Source organism: Hibiscus syriacus, unplaced genomic scaffold (genome assembly GCF_006381635.1).
Source record: "Hibiscus syriacus cultivar Baekdansim isolate YM2019G1 unplaced genomic scaffold, ASM638163v2 tig00001644_pilon, whole genome shotgun sequence".
NCBI classification, from domain to species: domain Eukaryota; kingdom Viridiplantae; phylum Streptophyta; class Magnoliopsida; order Malvales; family Malvaceae; genus Hibiscus; species Hibiscus syriacus.
In genome coordinates, this window is record NW_024061878.1 from 3932856 (window position 1) to 3951382 (window position 18527).

Consider the following 18527-nt stretch of genomic DNA (forward strand, 5'->3'; position numbering starts at 1 on the left):
TTACCCAAAAGTTTTATAAACTTAAAACTCGTCTTCTTCTTCTTTATTTCACACGCAGAACACCCTAGAGCTTTCAACTCTTCTCTTTTCTGTTATTTATTTATTTATTTAACTTACTTTTTTCGAAAATAAATAAAAATAAAATATAAAGTTGAAAAATTAAAATCAAATGTAAAAATAACCTTTGTAGTGCTTTTTTCTTTTCGATTTGCTCTGTATTTCTCTTGATTTTTTTGTGTAAATTTTACATATTGTTCTGGGGGGTTTATAGCCCCAGTTTACAAAAGAAAAATCAAAAATGATTTTTCCGTTCTCATTGTATGTGTGGTTGTCGTAGAGGACCAACTGTTGTTAGTGGAAGCTGCTGGAATTTGTTGTGGTGGAGGGGGCTGCTGGGTTACTTGAAACGTGGAGGGGCTATTGGGTTGTTTGAAACGTGGAGAGGCTGTTGGGTATGAAAGGTAAAAATGGTGATTACAATGCCTACATTCTAATTTTAAAAGAATTGGTTTATGTCAGATTTTGTGAATGTTTTTATACGCAAAATTAGTATATGATTTTAAACAAATCCTATATTGTATGAGAATGACAGTTAGTGGTACAATACTATGTCATGAGGTGGATTGATATTTATTATCTAATTAATGATATGATCCGGTACATTTATGTATATATGTCCGGTACATTTGAGAGACTCCCTTATTTTGTAACTCGAACTACGATCTTTTATTTACGTTAAGACAAATGATTATCAATGTTTTATAAATTTTTTTAAAGAAATTTTTAGGTTGACCATTTCGATGGTTCCTTGTGGCATCGTAATCTATGGATCTTCGGGTCAGACTGGATTAGGGTGCTACATTTAGTGGTATTAAAACGTCTTGGTTTATTCGTTCCTAGGACCTGTGGGTCAGAGTCAGTAAGTGTCTGTGTGAGTAAATGCCCCTAGAGTGTCAAGAATACTTAAGTTTCTGGAATGGAGATATTGTTGGGACCGTCGGCACACCCCATGGCGCAGCGGAAACAAAACTCGACGGTCTCACCAGCGATCCAAGTACGAAAAACTGAAATCGGGAAAAAAAGATGCGAATACTTACAGCGGGTTCCTTGAAAAATAGCAAGGAAAGCAGTGAATTCTGGTGGTGTAGATCAGTTCAAATCGTAAGCCTCCACGAAATCACGTCTCGGCCTCTACTCAGTTCACCCGATTGAGAGCAATTTTGTTTTCCCCCAAAACAATTTTGAGAGAAAGTGGCTGAAAGTTTTGTGTGTTTTCTTACACAAATGGCTGCTAGACCTAACACACCCTTTTTATAGCCAAGCTGCACTAGTCATATTAGGGTTTTTATTATTTCAAATTAATTAAATCTATATTTAATTAATTGGAATTTAATAATCCTTTTATATCCAAGTTACCCTAATCATATCAGGGATTTTATTATTTCAAATTAATTAAATCTATATTTAATTAATTAAAATTAAATATTCGGGATTATTAAAATATATACTTAATTAACTCTAGATATATTTTAGTAACGTACAACAAATTGTACATCTTTGCTCGTTTCAATCTTAGGGTGTGACCCTGTACGTTCTTGTAACATTAGAAGTAATTATTAGAACAATTCTAATATTACATACAATGAGTGACATCTAGCAATATATCATTGTCACCTAAGTTACAAGAAAATATGATTCGGCATATCATCTTGGTGATTAACTCTTTTATGTATTATATCCTTATGTCCTTTATATCTAGAATAGGCACAAGTCTTGGAATAGTCACACTTGTATAGCCCATCTATTGTTTCTTTATTTCTAGAGTAAAATTTAATTAACGAATAGTTTATTATATCTCATATCAACTTATTCGAGCATGGCCATGCGTTTCTAGTCTTACTCAATCAAGTGGCCGGTGATATATTTCCTATTATGTAGGAAGGATATCCTATCTTAATCATACACACCCACTACATATATTGAGATATATTCAATAACAGTCTTTATAGAGCAACCAGTTACGGAGCTTGTTTAGCTGCATCAAAACATACAATAATATATGTTGGGATAGTATTGATCTCAAGTCTAAGGATCATACATATAGTCATCACCATGAGCAATGTTATGACTGTCACATAATAATCCAAGACATATGCTCATGGTGGGTCAATCCAATTCATTGTTCTCTAACAATATAATCATGTATCAATTCTGACATCTCTATGTCAATGACAACTCGTTGTCATCAATCAATAACATGTTAGTCTTAAGCGTATTATTATTGTCCATGCCCATAATAATACTTGACTAGGGATCTTTTAATAATAACAATTATGCCATTATATGGACTTTATTATCTTTCAGTTTATGTTAAACACATATATAACTGAAAATAATAGCGGTAATGCCTTTATTCAATAAATCGGTAAATAAAAGTATTATTACAATCATCATATGATTGGTCTTTGGGCATACTCTAACAGATATCGACCTCTCTTTCTTTTCTAATTGCAGACTTAGATCATGGCTGATGACACCATTCCTAGTCATAAGGGTCAGGAAAAGAGTCACGCCTCCCTTTCTGGAGATTTTGATGACAATTTTGCCCCGGACTCAAGAGATAAGGTACTTGTGGATGCAAGAATTGAGGTAACCTTCTTTCTTGATCTGACTTCAACCCTTAGGAAGATAGTCCGTGCTATTTTGAACCCATCAACTATGTTACCTCCCCCACTCGTACTTCCGGTCCAACTTGTTGTGGCACATTAGGAGTCCTCAGTTGAGAGGTTTCATAGATATAGGACTACTAACTTCTATGGATCTGGGGACGACGATCACATTTCTATATAGCAGTGGCTCAATGAGACACTCTACACCTTGCGACAGTTGCATCTCACTCCTGACGACAAGATAGAGTGCGTCACCACCCTTCTAAAGGGTGATGCGAATGACTAGTGGAAGACCGTAGAGTTGGCGATGGTTCCAGAGTAACCCACTTGGGAGTACTTTTTGTTAGAGTTCAGGGAGAAGTACATAGGAGAGGCCATTATAGATGATTTTAGAGATCAATTCCTATACATGACCCAAGGTGATAGGAATATACTAGATTACGAGAAAGAGTTCCTCAGATTGAGCAGAGATGAGTCATAGCTCATTTCGACAAAGGCTCACTATTGCAGGATGTTTAGGGAGGGCATCCACTTGGATATTCTCACTCATTTGGCAACCGACCTTCCTCGTGTCTTTGTAGAGCTAATCTGACAGGCAAAAGCAGTAGAGAGGATTTTGTGTAAGAAGGATCAGGCGATGAACAACTTAGTAGGTTTGAGCCAGAGTTCTCCAAAGGCAGCGAGGTTGTCACAGTAATCAGTAAAGCAGGCTAGGGTCTAGAGTTCAGGGAGATAACTATCAGGGTCGTCTAGAAGAGCAACTTAGAGTTCAAACGGTGGAGGTGGATATGGCTCTCGCAGGAGATCTTTTTCATCAGCTACTGGTTCAAGTGCCAGTAAGTTTGAGTGGACACCAGTTCACCCAATGTGCTCGACCTATGCAAGGAGGCCCCCAGAGATTGTAATCGAGCAATTGGAGATTGTTTTAGCTATAGGTCCTTGGACCATTTTGTTAGAGACTATCCCCGAGCTTAGAGTTCGACCATCTCATCATCATAGAGAGTTGCACTATCTATTCAGCGAGACTGAGGGTCATCTAGGGGCGGAAGAGTTATTTCAAGGTACTAAAGTAGGGGTACCGCCAGATCCAAAACTGGCTAGGAGCCTAGAGTAGCCTCACGCCAGTATGTCGTACAAGCCTAGGAGGAGTATGCTATTGCTGATGTGATTTCAGGTATATTTATAGTATTCTCAATTCCTATTACTAAATTAGTAGATTCGAGTTCCACCCACTCCTATGTTTTATATGACCTTGTCTAAGAGAGAAATATTACAGTCAAAGATTTATAGAAAGGGGTCAGAGTGTCTAGTCCCCTAGGGTTAGACGTCTTTCACCATCGATGCCCTACAGAGCTTCAAGCTGAGGTATTCTTAGCCGACTTGATGAACCTACTATTTTGGGAGTTTAATGTGATAATAGGCATGGACTGGCTTATAGAGAAAGACACTAGTTTGAGGTGCAAGGTGAGGTGGCTTAAAATTTTCAAGGATAATGTTACTAAGGTAGTGATAACCAATGAGAGATCAAGTTGCACTACCAAAGTGGTTTATGTAGTTAGGGCTTGAGATTGTTGATTCAAGGGTACGAAGCCTTCTTGGCTTATTTGGTAGACACCCGAGCTTCTACTGTAATGCTTAAAGATATTCATATTGTACAAGAGTTCTCTAATGTATTCCGAATGAGATATCAGGGTTACCACCTGATCGTGAAGTTGAGTTTGGTATTGAGGTGTTTTCATGTTCATCTCCAGTGTCAATTGCTCCTTATCACATGGAACCGACAGAGCTAAAGGAATTAAATAATCATATTCAGAAGTTATTGGAGAGGGCTTCACCTGACCGAGCATGTCATGTGGGGAGGAGCAGTTCTTTTTGTTAAGAAGAAGGATGGGTCGATGAGGTTGTGCATGACTATTGATAACTGAATAAGTAAACCATCAAGAACTACTACCCTCTCCTTAGAATAAATTATATGTTCGACCAACTCAAGGGAGCATGTGTGTTTTAAAATATATGCTTGAGGCCATGGTATTATCAATGAAAGTCAAAGATGTCGACATTGTCAATACCACTTTCAGAATGAGACAGGACCATTATAGTTTCTTGTGATGTCGCTTGGACGCACCAATACCTCGACAACTTTTCTAGATTTGATGAACTGTGTCTTCTATCCCTATTTAGATCATTTTGTGGTGGTTTTCATCTGTGAAATTCTTGTGTACTCTCGGTCCAAGGAAGAGTATGATCAGCACCTCGTATTTTTTTACAGACACTTAAAGAGCGTCAGTTATATGCCAAGTTTGGAAAGTGCAAATCCTAGTTAACCAAAAATATATTTTGGAGGTACTACTTGTTTTGGGAGAAGTGTCACATCTTTACAGAGCACAAGAGCCTTAAGTGTCAATATTTACGGAACACAAGAGCCTTAAGTATCTCCTTACTCAGAAAGAGTTGAAGTTGAGGCAGCGAAGATGGGTAGAACTACTAAAGGATTATGATTGTGTGATCGACTATCATACGGGCAAAGCGAACATTGTTGCAGATGCGTTGAGTAGGAAGATTGTGGCAGAGTTGTTAGTTTTTCTAGCGCGATTGAGTTTGACTGATTTGGGTAGTTTGTTAGCAGAACTGCATTTTGAACTGAGTTAGTGAGTGAAATTAAGAGATTGTAGAGTTTGGATGACCGATTGAAGGCCCGAGAAGAGCAAGGCCTTCGAGGAGAAGCCCCGGATTATGAGTTGCATGATGAGAGCACATTATACTTTAGAGGACGACTGTGCGTTCTAGTCGATAAGTAGCTTCATGACAAGATCCTTTATGAAGCACATTGTAGTCCCTCTTTCTTTCCATCCGGGTAGCAACAAGATGTATCAAGAGCTCTAACCATTGTATTTGTGGTTGGGCATGAAAAGGGAAGTGTTCGAGTTTGTTTCCAAGTTCTTAATATGCCAATAAGTCAAGGCAAAACACCAGGTTCCCTCAGGATTGCTGCAACCAATTTAGATACCACACTGAAAGAGGGAACGAGTGACCATAGACTTCGTAACAGGCCTACCGATGACAAGGTTTTGGCATGATGCAATGTGGGTTATAGTAGACCATTTGACCCAATCTACTCATTTCCTTCCGTTTAGATTGACTTCATGTTAGAGATTGTCATAGTTGTATATCCGTAAGGTAATGAGATTGTATGGAGTCCCTATCCCAAACATATCTGACAAATCCGCACTTCACCTCTCAATTCTTGAAATCACTACATGGAGCTTTGGGTACTATATTGATATTTTAATCCATAGAATTTTTATGGATCAGTGGAAGTTGGTGAAATTTCCATGTTAAAGTGGAATAGTGAAATTTAGTAACTAAGTTACATTTTTAGAAAATTGGAAGAGCAAAGAGGAAAATTGATCAATAGGATTTGTATACTTATTCAAGGTTATTAAAATAGAGGTAAAAAGGATGACATGGAGGTAGATATTAGGATTCATTAAGGGAGATTTTTTACTTTTGGACCAAAATGAATTTTAAATTAGATTTAATCCAAGTGTCCCCAAGATTTTTTACATATAAAACTCAAGAAAATCCTCTATTCTTCTTCTTCAATTGCCATGGGTCTCCATAGCTAGGTAAGTGAGTTTTTTCCATTTTTGATCCATTTTATTAGGATTTGGACTAAAGTGTGAAATAGAAAAATATTCCCCATTAAATTATCTATCATTTGGTGTTAATATTTCATAGAATCCTTGCTTGAATTGTGAAGTTGGTGATTATGGTGGATGAAGGGGATATTAAAATCAATGAATTAATGTTAGATTTTGATGTTGGGAGTGTTATGGAGTTGTATAAAAGCATAAAATTGATTGGAAATCATTAGGGGGACTATTGTGCAAATTCAATTATTATATGGAATTTGTGGAAAATGTTGAAATTGATTGTTTCGACATGGAATTGATTAGAATAGTTGAAATTCAATGGAAATGAATTTTAGATGATGAATTCATGCTAGAATCAAAGTTGAGACCATGGGAATTTGATCCCTGAACTTTCGACCATTGTGATAAAGGGAAATTTACAAAAATTTCTTAAGGCTTAAATTGAATGTTAGAATGTATACTTGGAATTTTGGTTTGGGTCAAATTGAAGCTTGATTCAGTTGTTAGGGACCATTTTGCAAAATTATAAAATTGATAGATTAATAAGAAATTGTGGAAAAGTTAGTGTACTATGCTGGAAATTAGTTAGAGTGTTAGAATGTTGATTTTGGATCAATATGAAAGTTTTACACGATTAAGGATTAATTTGCAAGTTGTTGGAAAGTTTGTTGTAAAATAGCAATTTTGCAATGTTGAGGTATTATTTTGGAAATATTGTGAAATTTTTTGACTATGATGATTGATATGGATTTGAGTGGATATTAAATGACCACTTTGGAACATTTTACGAAATGTTGGGTTTAATTGGAAAGAAAAGTTTATTAGTGACTATTGTGAAATATTGAAAAGTTTGGTGAATAGTTGTGAGTAACGATTAATTTAGTGATTTTAAAGGTTATTTTTATTGGGGTTTAATTAGTTCAATTTGGTCATAGAATTTGTATCAAATATGCGTTAATGATATTTTTAGAAATTTTTTTCGAATTCGAATTATTATATTAGTTGAAGTACTAATTCATGTTCGAAATTGTTTATGGTGGGGGAATGGATTAACATGTAGATTGTGATTGAAATCAAGCTCATAAAGAACTAAAAGAAAAGGATAAAGCCGAGAGTGAAGTGATCCTAGGAATATAGCGTAATGAGGAAACATGTGAGTGCAATTATCTTTTTATAGAAAATAATACGAGGACGACTTGTGATGAGTAATCCTCGATCGATTTAAAAAAGAAAATATTTTGAAATTGTATTTTGAATATATATTTATCATTGTTTTTTTTAGCATAAGAATATTTCTAGTAGAAATGCCCATATTCTGATTTTAATAGAATGTTATGTCAGATTTCTGAATATTTTTATATGCGAAATTAGTATCTGATTTTAAACAAAGCTCATTGTATGAGAATGACAGTTAGTGGTACAATGCCATGTCATGAGGTGAAGTGATTTATTATCTGGTTGATCTGATATGGCACATTTATGTACATCTGTCTGGCACTACATGTGCATTATAATATTTATGATGTTTTACGTCGTGAATTATCATATTGATTCTGATTTAGTATACTGATATTGTTATATAAAATAACTATATTTTGTTTAGCACTAAAAGTGCTATTTGTTACTGGAAGTAGATCTGCATACGCACACAAACTTGTTATATGATTCGTGTACCATATATTCTCATGAAAATAGTGGCGATGATATGATCTGAAATAAAAAGTATAAATCTGAAATAATTTAGTACAATTGATTTATAGAATTTTTATAGAAATGTTCTTATTATGAGCATTTGTTTGATAATTATACATATTTTATTTTTATAATGTTTTTATGATATCAATTATTTTATATGTTAAATATCTATTTATATTATATTTGTTGCCTCACCAAATGGAAAGCTTAGCGTTTTAATTGTTTTACACGTAGGTAAAGCAGAATCAAAGAAGTAGAGAGCCAGGACAGACATCCCATATTTTGTGAACCAGCTATGATATCCAAAGTCAGTATGACATCTTTCGAAGTTTTTTTTTTTTCTTAGTTGCACGTAATTTTATTTGATGCTCTGATTCAATATTCTTGAATTGTTTTTTTATTAAATTATATACATGTTTATTTATTAAATGAATAGTAAATCATAATTTATTTTAGTATAGTTATTAATTTGACTTGTAATTTTAATATTTTAATTATAACAATTGATTTTTTAAAAAAATTTTTTTATTTTTGAAAATATTTTTATTTTGAAATAAATGTTGTATATGTCTGATGAGATATTGACTTGTACGATGACGTATAGTTAAAGGTGTTACAGAAACTCTCTAGCCTTTCTCAATTTTGCTTGGAAATAAGTGAGAAAAAGAGGAAAGGAAATGTTTGCTACCAAAAAAATATTTGGAGACCTTGCAATTTGTGTTTATTTCTCTATATTGCTCTTATTTTTTGGAATCAAATGAGAAAAAATTCCTTTGTATTGCTTCACAGGAAAATCGAGGAAAAAGCCCATTACAATTTTTTGTGGGTTTTTCATGGTTTTCAGAATCGGATCGGTTAGCGAACCGGTTATGCTATCGATTCACTGGTTCAACCGGTCAAATCGGTCCGACCGGTAAGAACCGGACGACGTCATAATTATTTAAAAAATTAAATCAAAATACTAAAAATTTAAAAAAAATTTTTTATATCACAAGTCATATTCAAAGCAAGTCATAACATATATAAGTTAAACCATAAAATCAAGTGAAACAAATGATTCAAATTAACTACAACATAATATTTAAGGTAAAACATATTGAATAAAAATAATTATATAACTATAATTAAAAAATAAATTTGAGGTTAAAAATCATAACAAAATGATATTGTTTGGTTTAATTTTTTTTTAAAAACATCTCACATGGCTAAGAAACATAGAAGCATCCAAAAGTCTAAAGAGTAAAAATATGAGAATAAAACAATCTCACATTGCTAAGAAACATAGAAGCGCATCACAACTAACTTCTATAATAATAGAGGTAATTTGGCATTCAAAATCATGGAGCCTTTTGGTGAGCATTGATGAACTATTCTTTCACTTCAATTAAGCTCGAATTTTAGCTTCAATTGAGTTCTAATTTTTTTTAGTTTAAGCCTTTTTGAGTTCAAGTTTCAATATTATATTTCGAGTTTGAGTGAACTTGATAATTTTAGCTTGTGAGTTTGAGTTAGTTGAGCTTACTTTTAAAGTTTCAAGTTCGAGTCGAGCAGCAATACTCGAGTTCGACTTGGCTCGTTTAACAAACGACGTTGTTTGGTTTAATTTTTTTTAAACAAAAAACAAAAATCCTGATTTTTCCCGATTTTTCCAGTTTTTCCGGTTTTTAGCCGGTCCGGTTCGAACGGTTCAACTGTTATGGCCGATTCACTAATAACGATTCAACCGATTTAGATTAAACCGGACTAAGCAACAGTTCCCGATTGAACTAGCCGGTTCGGTCCAATTTTCAAAACAGAGGTTTCTTTATACCCACTTATTGTTATCGTAAATAAAAAGAAAAAGTCAAAGTAAAAAAATGCATTTCACTCATTTTTGTTTGTTTCTTTATATGTATGAGTAATCTGGAGCTGTTGAGGAAATGGGACATCTAGAATGCTTCTGGAAGACCAGTTGGTGTAGAGGAGTTGAGGTTACTGGCGTGGCTATAGGAGATTATGGAATGCTCAGTTGGGGCCACAGGCGCAAGAATCGGTTACTCATGTGAAAGGTAGAGGGACGTGGCTCGGAAGACCATGGGACACTGGCGGCGACTGAACCTTTGATGAGAATCAGGGTTTAGGTATAGCCAAACCTATCCTAATGTTTGGCTCTATGGGCCTCAATTCGGTTTCGGTTTTGGCATATAGATCAAATTGGCTTGGCTCTATTGGGCTTAAGGTTTAATTGTATAAACGGGCTAAGGATTTGGGCTTCAATGAAATGGGTCTGATGGGTTTATGTTAATTGGGAGTAATATGTAATAGCTTGAACCTGAAATGGATTGGATGGTTGTAAATGGACTTTATGTGGTCATTTAAATTTGGGAATATATTAAATTCTCAGCTAATTGATTTTGGTTCAAAAAGAATTTTAGTTTCAATTTGCCCCTTGCCGATCAATCGTTCGAACGCAAATGGGATCGTGACTTTATCTATTCTCTCGTCTCATCATTTCAAACTTCGTCCACACCAATCGGATTAACTTAGCACTCGAGTATGAATATTCACAAAATTAATTATCACTTGTCCTTCCACTAATTTAAAACATCCAGATAAAATTTGTGAATTTGTTAAATAATCCTTAGCGTGGAGCTAAGGTACTGAATGCAGACCTGATTTAGAATTCGAACCACTATGAATTATTGTGCCTTATTTTTCATATTCTTTCTCCTCAATTCTCAATTTTTTCAAAAACTAATTCACTCTCTCTTGGCTAAAAATTGGCTGTTTGTGGAGACTAAAAAACCCAATAATTGGTTTTAGAGCGGGTCACAATCGATGGTTTGACAATCTTGTGAAGATCCAAGAGGCACTTTATCAAATACATATTCAATCGAGAATATAACTTCACATCTTGCTCATACTACCTTGAGGATTTGCACTCTATCACTAGGCCACTACTTCAATGGAGAAATTATTCCTATTGGAAGAATATGATGATGTTATTCATCCATGCCACCGACATTGCGGTTTGGGATCCTATCGTTGGCGGGTCTTCTACCCCTCCAAGAAATCAATCGGAGTGGACAATATAGGAAGCTTGCCCAACTCAATACCAAATCCATGCACTTCTTCTTTTGTACTATTGGCTCGGACGAATATATAGTATTTTCATGCTCTAATGCTAAGGAGATTGAGATAAGTGGGGTGACCTATGAAGGAACAAGCCAAGTGAAAAAGTCCAAGATTGGTATTCACACTCTCAACAAAGAGAACTTCAAGATGAAGCCCAATTAAGAAATAAAGATAATGTTCAGGTCAGTTTACTTCTATCATAAATGAGCTTAAAGGCTTTGGGAAAGCTTATCTCAATGAAGAAGTAAAAGAAATGATCTCTTCGTTGTCATGTCTTGGGAAGGAAAGGTTATCACCATCGAAGAAGCTAATGATTTGGAGTTCCCTCTTAACGAGATCATTGGTTCTCTAGTCACCCATGAGATGAGACTCCAAAATAAAGAAATAAAAATAAGAGAAAAAGAAGAAAAATAATGAGGTAGGAATCAACTTCAAGTCCACCAATGAGTAATCAAAACTTAATTGAAGAGGTGGATGAAGACGAAGAGATGACCAAACTCTTCAAACAATTCACAAGATTCATGTCTTCTAAAGAAAAGAATTGAAGCATGAATTAAACAAGAAGAAAAATCCCTAGGTGCTTTGAATACCAAAGAACAAGACATGTCAAGTATGATTGTCCCCTCCTAAAAAAGAAGGGATCAGAAAGAAAAGACATTTATGGTTGCTTGAAAAGATGAATAAAACTTTAATAATGAAGAAGTAGCCAACCTATGTTTTATGGCCATCGAAGAATATTCAAGGTTAACTTCTAACTCTTTGATTTAAATTCTTATTTATTTAAAGAGTTACAATATGCCTATGATGAATTGTATTGGAATTTGTTAAGATTTATGAAGCTCGAATTAACCAAAATTGTGCCAAGAGGGGAATTGGCTTTTTGATAATTTTAGGGAGTAAGTAGATTTAAGGGATATAAATTATGCACAGGGATTTATATGGTTCCACTTTCTCAACCAAGTCTTCATTCACTACCTAAGCTCCTCACTTAGGATTTATAGAAAATCCACTAATTTGTCTTTCTTTTCAAGGATAAAGAGATAACCTTTACAAACTCCCTAGCTTTCAAAAGGTTTAGACAGAACCAAACTGTAACCCCCCTGATCCGTACCCGACTCGAAATACGAATCTGAGGTACACATTGACTTTTCCTCCTAGGCGTATCGTTAGGGACTACAATGTGCTTCATACAAATATCTCGTCTCAGCTCACAATCATTAGGGACATACACACGATTTTTGAAATAAACACCCATTCACTTAACCTCGAAATCTCTGAGTCCACCTTTCTCTACTTGCTCGAACCATTAAGCATTTATCATCTTTCTTCTGTAACTCCTTAATCCACTCTAACAACAATGGTTTCATCCTTAACTCATCCATAATCACCATTTTCTTTTAACACTATTCGAGGTCCAAACTACGCAAAGCAGTAAAAGTCTTCCGACTAAGAGCATCTGCTACTATGTGCTTTGCCGGATAATAGTCAATGATTGCATCATAATCTTTAACCAACTCCATCCATCTTCTTTGTCTCAAATTTAATTCTTTTTGCGTCAACTAATACTTCAAACTCTTGTCGGTGAATATAGCAACGCTCACCATACAAATGCATCCAAATTTCATGCAAAGACCACAGCTGCTAACTCCAAATCATGCATCGGGTAATTCTTTTCATGAGGCTTCAGCTGTCTCGAAGCATAAGCAATTACCTTCCTATCTTGCATTTAAAACACAAAACCAAACCATAATGGGAAGCGTTGCTAAATTATGAAATCCTTGTTTGGTTCTGGTTACACCAACACCGGAGCTTCAGTCAGAACTTTTTCAATGTTTCAAAGCTCTTCTGGCAATCAGGATTCCATTCAAAATGTCATCATTTCTTAACAATTTGGTTAAAGGCAGAGATATCATCGAAATGTTTTTAACAAACTTCGATAATAACTGCTAAACCTAAGAAACTTCGAACTTCTGACACATTCTTCTCGGAATCTCCCATTCTAGCACAGCTTTAACTTTTGAGAATCCACCCGAATCCCCTTAGCATAAACTACATATCCAAGAAATGTCACTTCCGACAGCCAAACTCACATTTTGAGAACTTTGCAAAATTTTCTTTCCCGCCACATTTGAAGAACTATATGAAGATGGATCATGCTCCTCTTTCGTCTTAGAATACACTAAGATGTCATCAATAAACAACCACGAACTGATCAAGGTACAATTGGAAAAATCTATTCATCATATCCATAAAGCAGTGCATTAGTTAACCTGAATGGCATTACAACAAACTCATAATGACCATATTGAGTCCTAAACGCCGTTTTTGGAACATCTTTTTCTTGAATTTTCAGCTGATGATACCCAGAGCGTAAATCTATCTTTTTAAAACACGACCACTCCCTTGCGTTGATCAAATAAATCGTCTATCCTTGGAAGAGGATACTTGTTCTTTATGGTCACCCTTGTTAAGCTGACGATAATCTATACAAAGGCGTATGAAACCATCTTTCTTCTTTATGAATAACAATGGAGCACCTCAGGGAGACACACTAGGTCTAATAAACCCTTTATCTAAAACTCCTGCAACTGAGCTTTTAAACTCTTTCAACTCATTCAGAGCCATCCTATAAGGGGCCATTGAAATGGGTGCTGCTCCAGACATCACTTCAATCTGAAACCCAACCTCCCTGTCTGGAGGTAACCCTGGCAAATCATCCGGAAATACGTCTAGAAATTCTCTGACTGTCGGAATTCTTCAAGCTTACTTTATTTAACTCTTGTATCGATTACATTAGCAATGTATGCTTGACTCATTGTAGCATAACTTCTAAGTTGACATCACAGATATCACATTAGCTAAAGGATGGATTCGCTTACCACCCTAACTTCCAATCCCTCAATATTTGTTAACTGCACTCGCTTAAGTCGGTAATCTAAGTTGGCATAATAATGATAAAGTCAGTCCATCCCCAGAATAACCTCAAATTCATCAAAGGGTAATTCCATTAGATCAGCAGGAATTCAATTCCCTAAATCTTTATGGAACACCCTTTACATACTTGTCTCACCCGAGCACTATTTCCTAATGGATTCGCCACAATCATCTCACTACGAATAGGCTCTAATGGAAGGCTCAATTCTTTAACCAATTACTACTGACATAGGATAATTCGATCCCAAATCAATCAAAACTAAAATAGATTTACCAACTATCTGAAACGTATTGAAATAATTTATGGATCATCAAATCTTCACTAGTCTTCAGATTGTAAACCCGAGCGGTAGAAAGCACTTCAGGTTGAGCAGTAGACTCGGATTGATTTCTTCCTCTTCCTTGACCTCTTCCTCTCATTGGTGCAACTATGGATCTATTTGGGTAGGCTCTCTGTCATCATTGGGCAATCTCGAATAAAATGCCCTAAATCTCCATATTTAAAACAAGCTCTAGAGACCCGTTGCACACTCCACTATGGTTCTTTCCACATACTGACATTGTTTTAGCTTGTCATTCCGGATTCCACCGAATATGCTTGTCTTGCTCTTCCCTGATTTGATCCTCTACCTGAGGATGCTACGGATTTTGCTCTAGTCTGAGGTCAAGAACTCGAATCTATACTCTTCTTTGATTGTGAAGCAATTGGATGACGCACTAGATCTCTTATTCCATTGCCCTTTGCTCCGCAAATCTCTCCTTTTGAGCTCATTCCAAAGCTTTAACTCGATTCACAACCTCTTGAAAGGAAAGAGATTAAGTACCAACAACATTGTTTCAATATGGGTCTTAAACCCTCCACAAACCAGTCACAGGAGGCTTTCTCTGTAGGAACTAACTTAGCAGCAAATCGGCTCAATTTGTTGAATTCGCACTCAAAATCATACACCGTGTGATTCCCTTTTTTAAACTCATAAATTACTTCATCTGTCAGATGACTGATCCCTATATATTTTTTTCTTAAACTCCTCCGAAAGAAGGTCAAATCACTTGATCCCTTGAAGCTCTTATAGTCACGTTCGACCACCAAATTCTAGATTGACCTTTCAGGATCACGTTCAACATCTGAAAGAAAGTCCCCTGATCTTGAACAGGCACTCCAGGATGTGCTTGCTCCTCACCCTGCCTGCTCGGGGCAGGTGAGTTACTACTCTCTTCCATCCTATCTCTACATCACCTCAGGATTCTTCAAAGTTTGACATCTATTAAGATCAATTACTAAATGTATTAGCGAGGATAGCATATTGATCCTCTATCAGATCAAAAAGACTTATTAATTGGCATGTACACTTTTAAGACCAAAACGACTTTATTTCAAACTTAAAACCACTTAAACGATGGCTCTAATACCATTAAATATAACACCCTTGACCAGTACCCGACCCGGATACGAATCTGAGGTGTCACATTGACTTTTCAAAACATATATAATTAACAATTAAGAATAATTTATATGTTATTATCATGATAAAGAGGTATAAACCTTAACTTATATAAGATAAACATATCATATTCATGTTTGCATAAACCTTGATGGTTTACAAAATACAATATATATAAGTTTACAAAAACGATCAGAGCATTTCAAATTAAACTTATAATACATGCCAAATGTTTACAAAAATGAACAAAAACCTATATTTAATTTGTTCTGATCTGATCTTCTGAAGTGTATGTTATCCTTGACCCAAATCAATCTTCAGTTTTCTTCAAACCTACGCGTGAGAAAACATACGCTAAGTCGATGACTTAGTGAGGCAAATAATGCTAACTTAGTAATTCAAAATTTTATTTGTTTTATTCAAAATATTTTACAAAGAGTTTTCATTATTTTTCGTATCAAAATATACTTATTAATAGTTTCACTTAGTATGTCTTTGTTCCAAATGCCCAAGTATACTATTGAGAACGCTAGGTATTTGAGTACTATGAGGTTGTGCACTAATGTTGTCACCACAGCTCGTAATTTGCACCGAAGTGCCATATATTGTCTCAAAGGACCATATAGGGTTTCACCAAATGCCACATATTTATCCCGAAAGACCATATAATTGTCTGAATGACCATATAGACCCTCGACTCTTGGCATGTCAAGTATACCTCTAATCCTCATACATATACTTTGGGCTATTAATCACATAATTAGGTTCAATCCATAGTCGAAGTGTTTCTTATTCATATAGTTTCTATCTCAGAGTATGTTCCCACTTCCATTTTCGAAGTTCACATTTCCATATTCATAAAATATAACTTGAATAATATAAATTGAATAAATAGAATAAAAAATTGAATATAATAATAAGAAATTATAAAGTTTTCGATCGAAAACACGAAGGTTGTCTTATCGCAAGCCTTCCTTAATTCTATTACAGGAAAGAGAAGTTTCACTCACCTTTGCCTCACTAAAGTCTAATCCAACTCCTTTCGAGTCAATACTCAAAATGTCAAACTGATTGGAAGTCAATTACGTTCAATCACTATACAAAACAATCTAAAATCAATCTTCTTAACTCAATTATATCGAATCATAATAACTTAGGATGCAAGAAACACTATATTTCATTTCATGGTTATAGGTATTGATACTACCCTAATGGTATCGATACTACCATTCAAGGGTATCGATACCTCCTCATGGTATCGATACCGAAATAACATTCGATGTTTCAAGGGTATCGATACCACCTCAAGGTACCGATACCAATCTGGCATTCGATGTTTTAAGGTATCGATATCATCCTTAAGGTATCGATCCTTAAGGTATCGATATTACCCTTACGATATTGATACTCTATCAACAGGTATCGATACAACCCTCTACAATTACTCATATTTAACCAATGAGTATCGATACATATTCATAAGGATACCGATACTCTAAGCCCCAGAATGGCCATTTTTCATCCCGAAAATACCTAAAAATCCTCCAACACTCTCCTAAACACATACTTTAAGTTTATAAACTCACCTTTATACTTCCAAACCAACTTGTACAAATTTACTACTCTCAAACATCCCAAATTATCGTTTGAACACTTAAATCTTCAAATCATACTAAAATTTCAACCATTTTATTAACCATTCTAACACTCCTAACCCTTTAATTGGCCTATTAACAAGTCAAATATCCAATTAAAAACTTCAAAACTACACTATATTAACAATTCATCTAAAACCCCATTTTACAAATCCATCTCTAAAACACTCATCTTGATGTTTTAATTCTATATAAGCTTTCCTTAAGATTATATAACATCCAAGCTTCCATTAGCCAACCAAAATTCGAAGAAACCAACATATTTGAAAAACTTACCTTTGGATGAGGGAGTGCACGACAAGAAGAAGAAAGAAAGAATTACAGATGCCTCCAAAGCCATGCTTATCTCCTAAATAAAGGAGATAAAAATCCTTTATTATCAAAAGACCATATTTCCCTCTCAATTATAACAAAATTGCTCTTCGCCTACATAAAAATTCCACCATAAATCATTAAACTTATCATTTATTTTAATTTAACCACTGAGTGTAAAAGTCTTACATTTTGGTCACTGACCCGATAATTGGTTTGTTACAAAAACCCCTTTACAAAAGGTAAAAATAAAGTAAACAAAGGAAACTCTAAAAGGTAGGTGTTTACAAAATTAAAGCTCACAAAAACCCAACTATTTATAAGAGAAAGAAAATAAAGAGTGAAAAATGTTTCTCTTGTGTTTGAATGCTTGGATAGATGTTCTAACCCTTCTTCAAGTGTCTTGATCTTGTATTTATATGTTGGAATAAGGTTGTGGTCGTTTCTAGCTGTTGGGGATGATTTTTAGTCGTTTGGGGATGTTTTCTCTGCAAAATAAAGCTGCCCAGTACAGGGAGTATCGATACTCCTTTTATGGGTATTAGTACTTCCTTTATTATTTTTAAAACTAGTTGTTACTAGTTGTTGGGCATGACGATATCGATACTATGACCATGGTATCGATACTACTATGTAAAGTAGTATATGTACCCTTATGGGTATTAATACCTATTTTTCATTTTGAATTTGAGCAAGGTGGTAGTATCGATACTACCTAGAGAGTATTGATACTTCTCTTACCTTTGGTATCGGTACCATATGAACAATATCAGTATTGATCATATAGTATCGATACTATAAGAATAGTATCGGTACTTCGTACGTGAAAAACTATTTTTGCTCAAATTCTAGTTTTATGGACTTTGAATTATTTTTGAAAACTTTTGAAACTTTGAACAAATTCAATTAAGTCCAAAAACATTTTTGCCTTAATTTGTTATATTATAAAACATGGTTCAAAATGCATAAGCATTTTTGGATAACTTTATGCATATGCACTTAATTTCAACAATTGGCAACAATTGGTATTGCATAAAGTATATTCGACTTGGA

At 34.8% G+C, this 18527-nt stretch overlaps 1 long non-coding RNA gene across 1 annotated transcript in view; it reads left to right on the forward strand.

Moving 5' to 3' along the window:
* The window catches only part of LOC120129389, a 27658-nt gene continuing 9131 nt past the window's right edge, over positions 1–18527 (forward strand). The window contains exons 1-3 of the long non-coding RNA XR_005516732.1: positions 1–10; positions 5197–5204; positions 16104–16114. This is a non-coding gene — a long non-coding RNA (uncharacterized LOC120129389). The remainder of the gene's footprint in view (positions 11–5196; positions 5205–16103; positions 16115–18527) is intronic.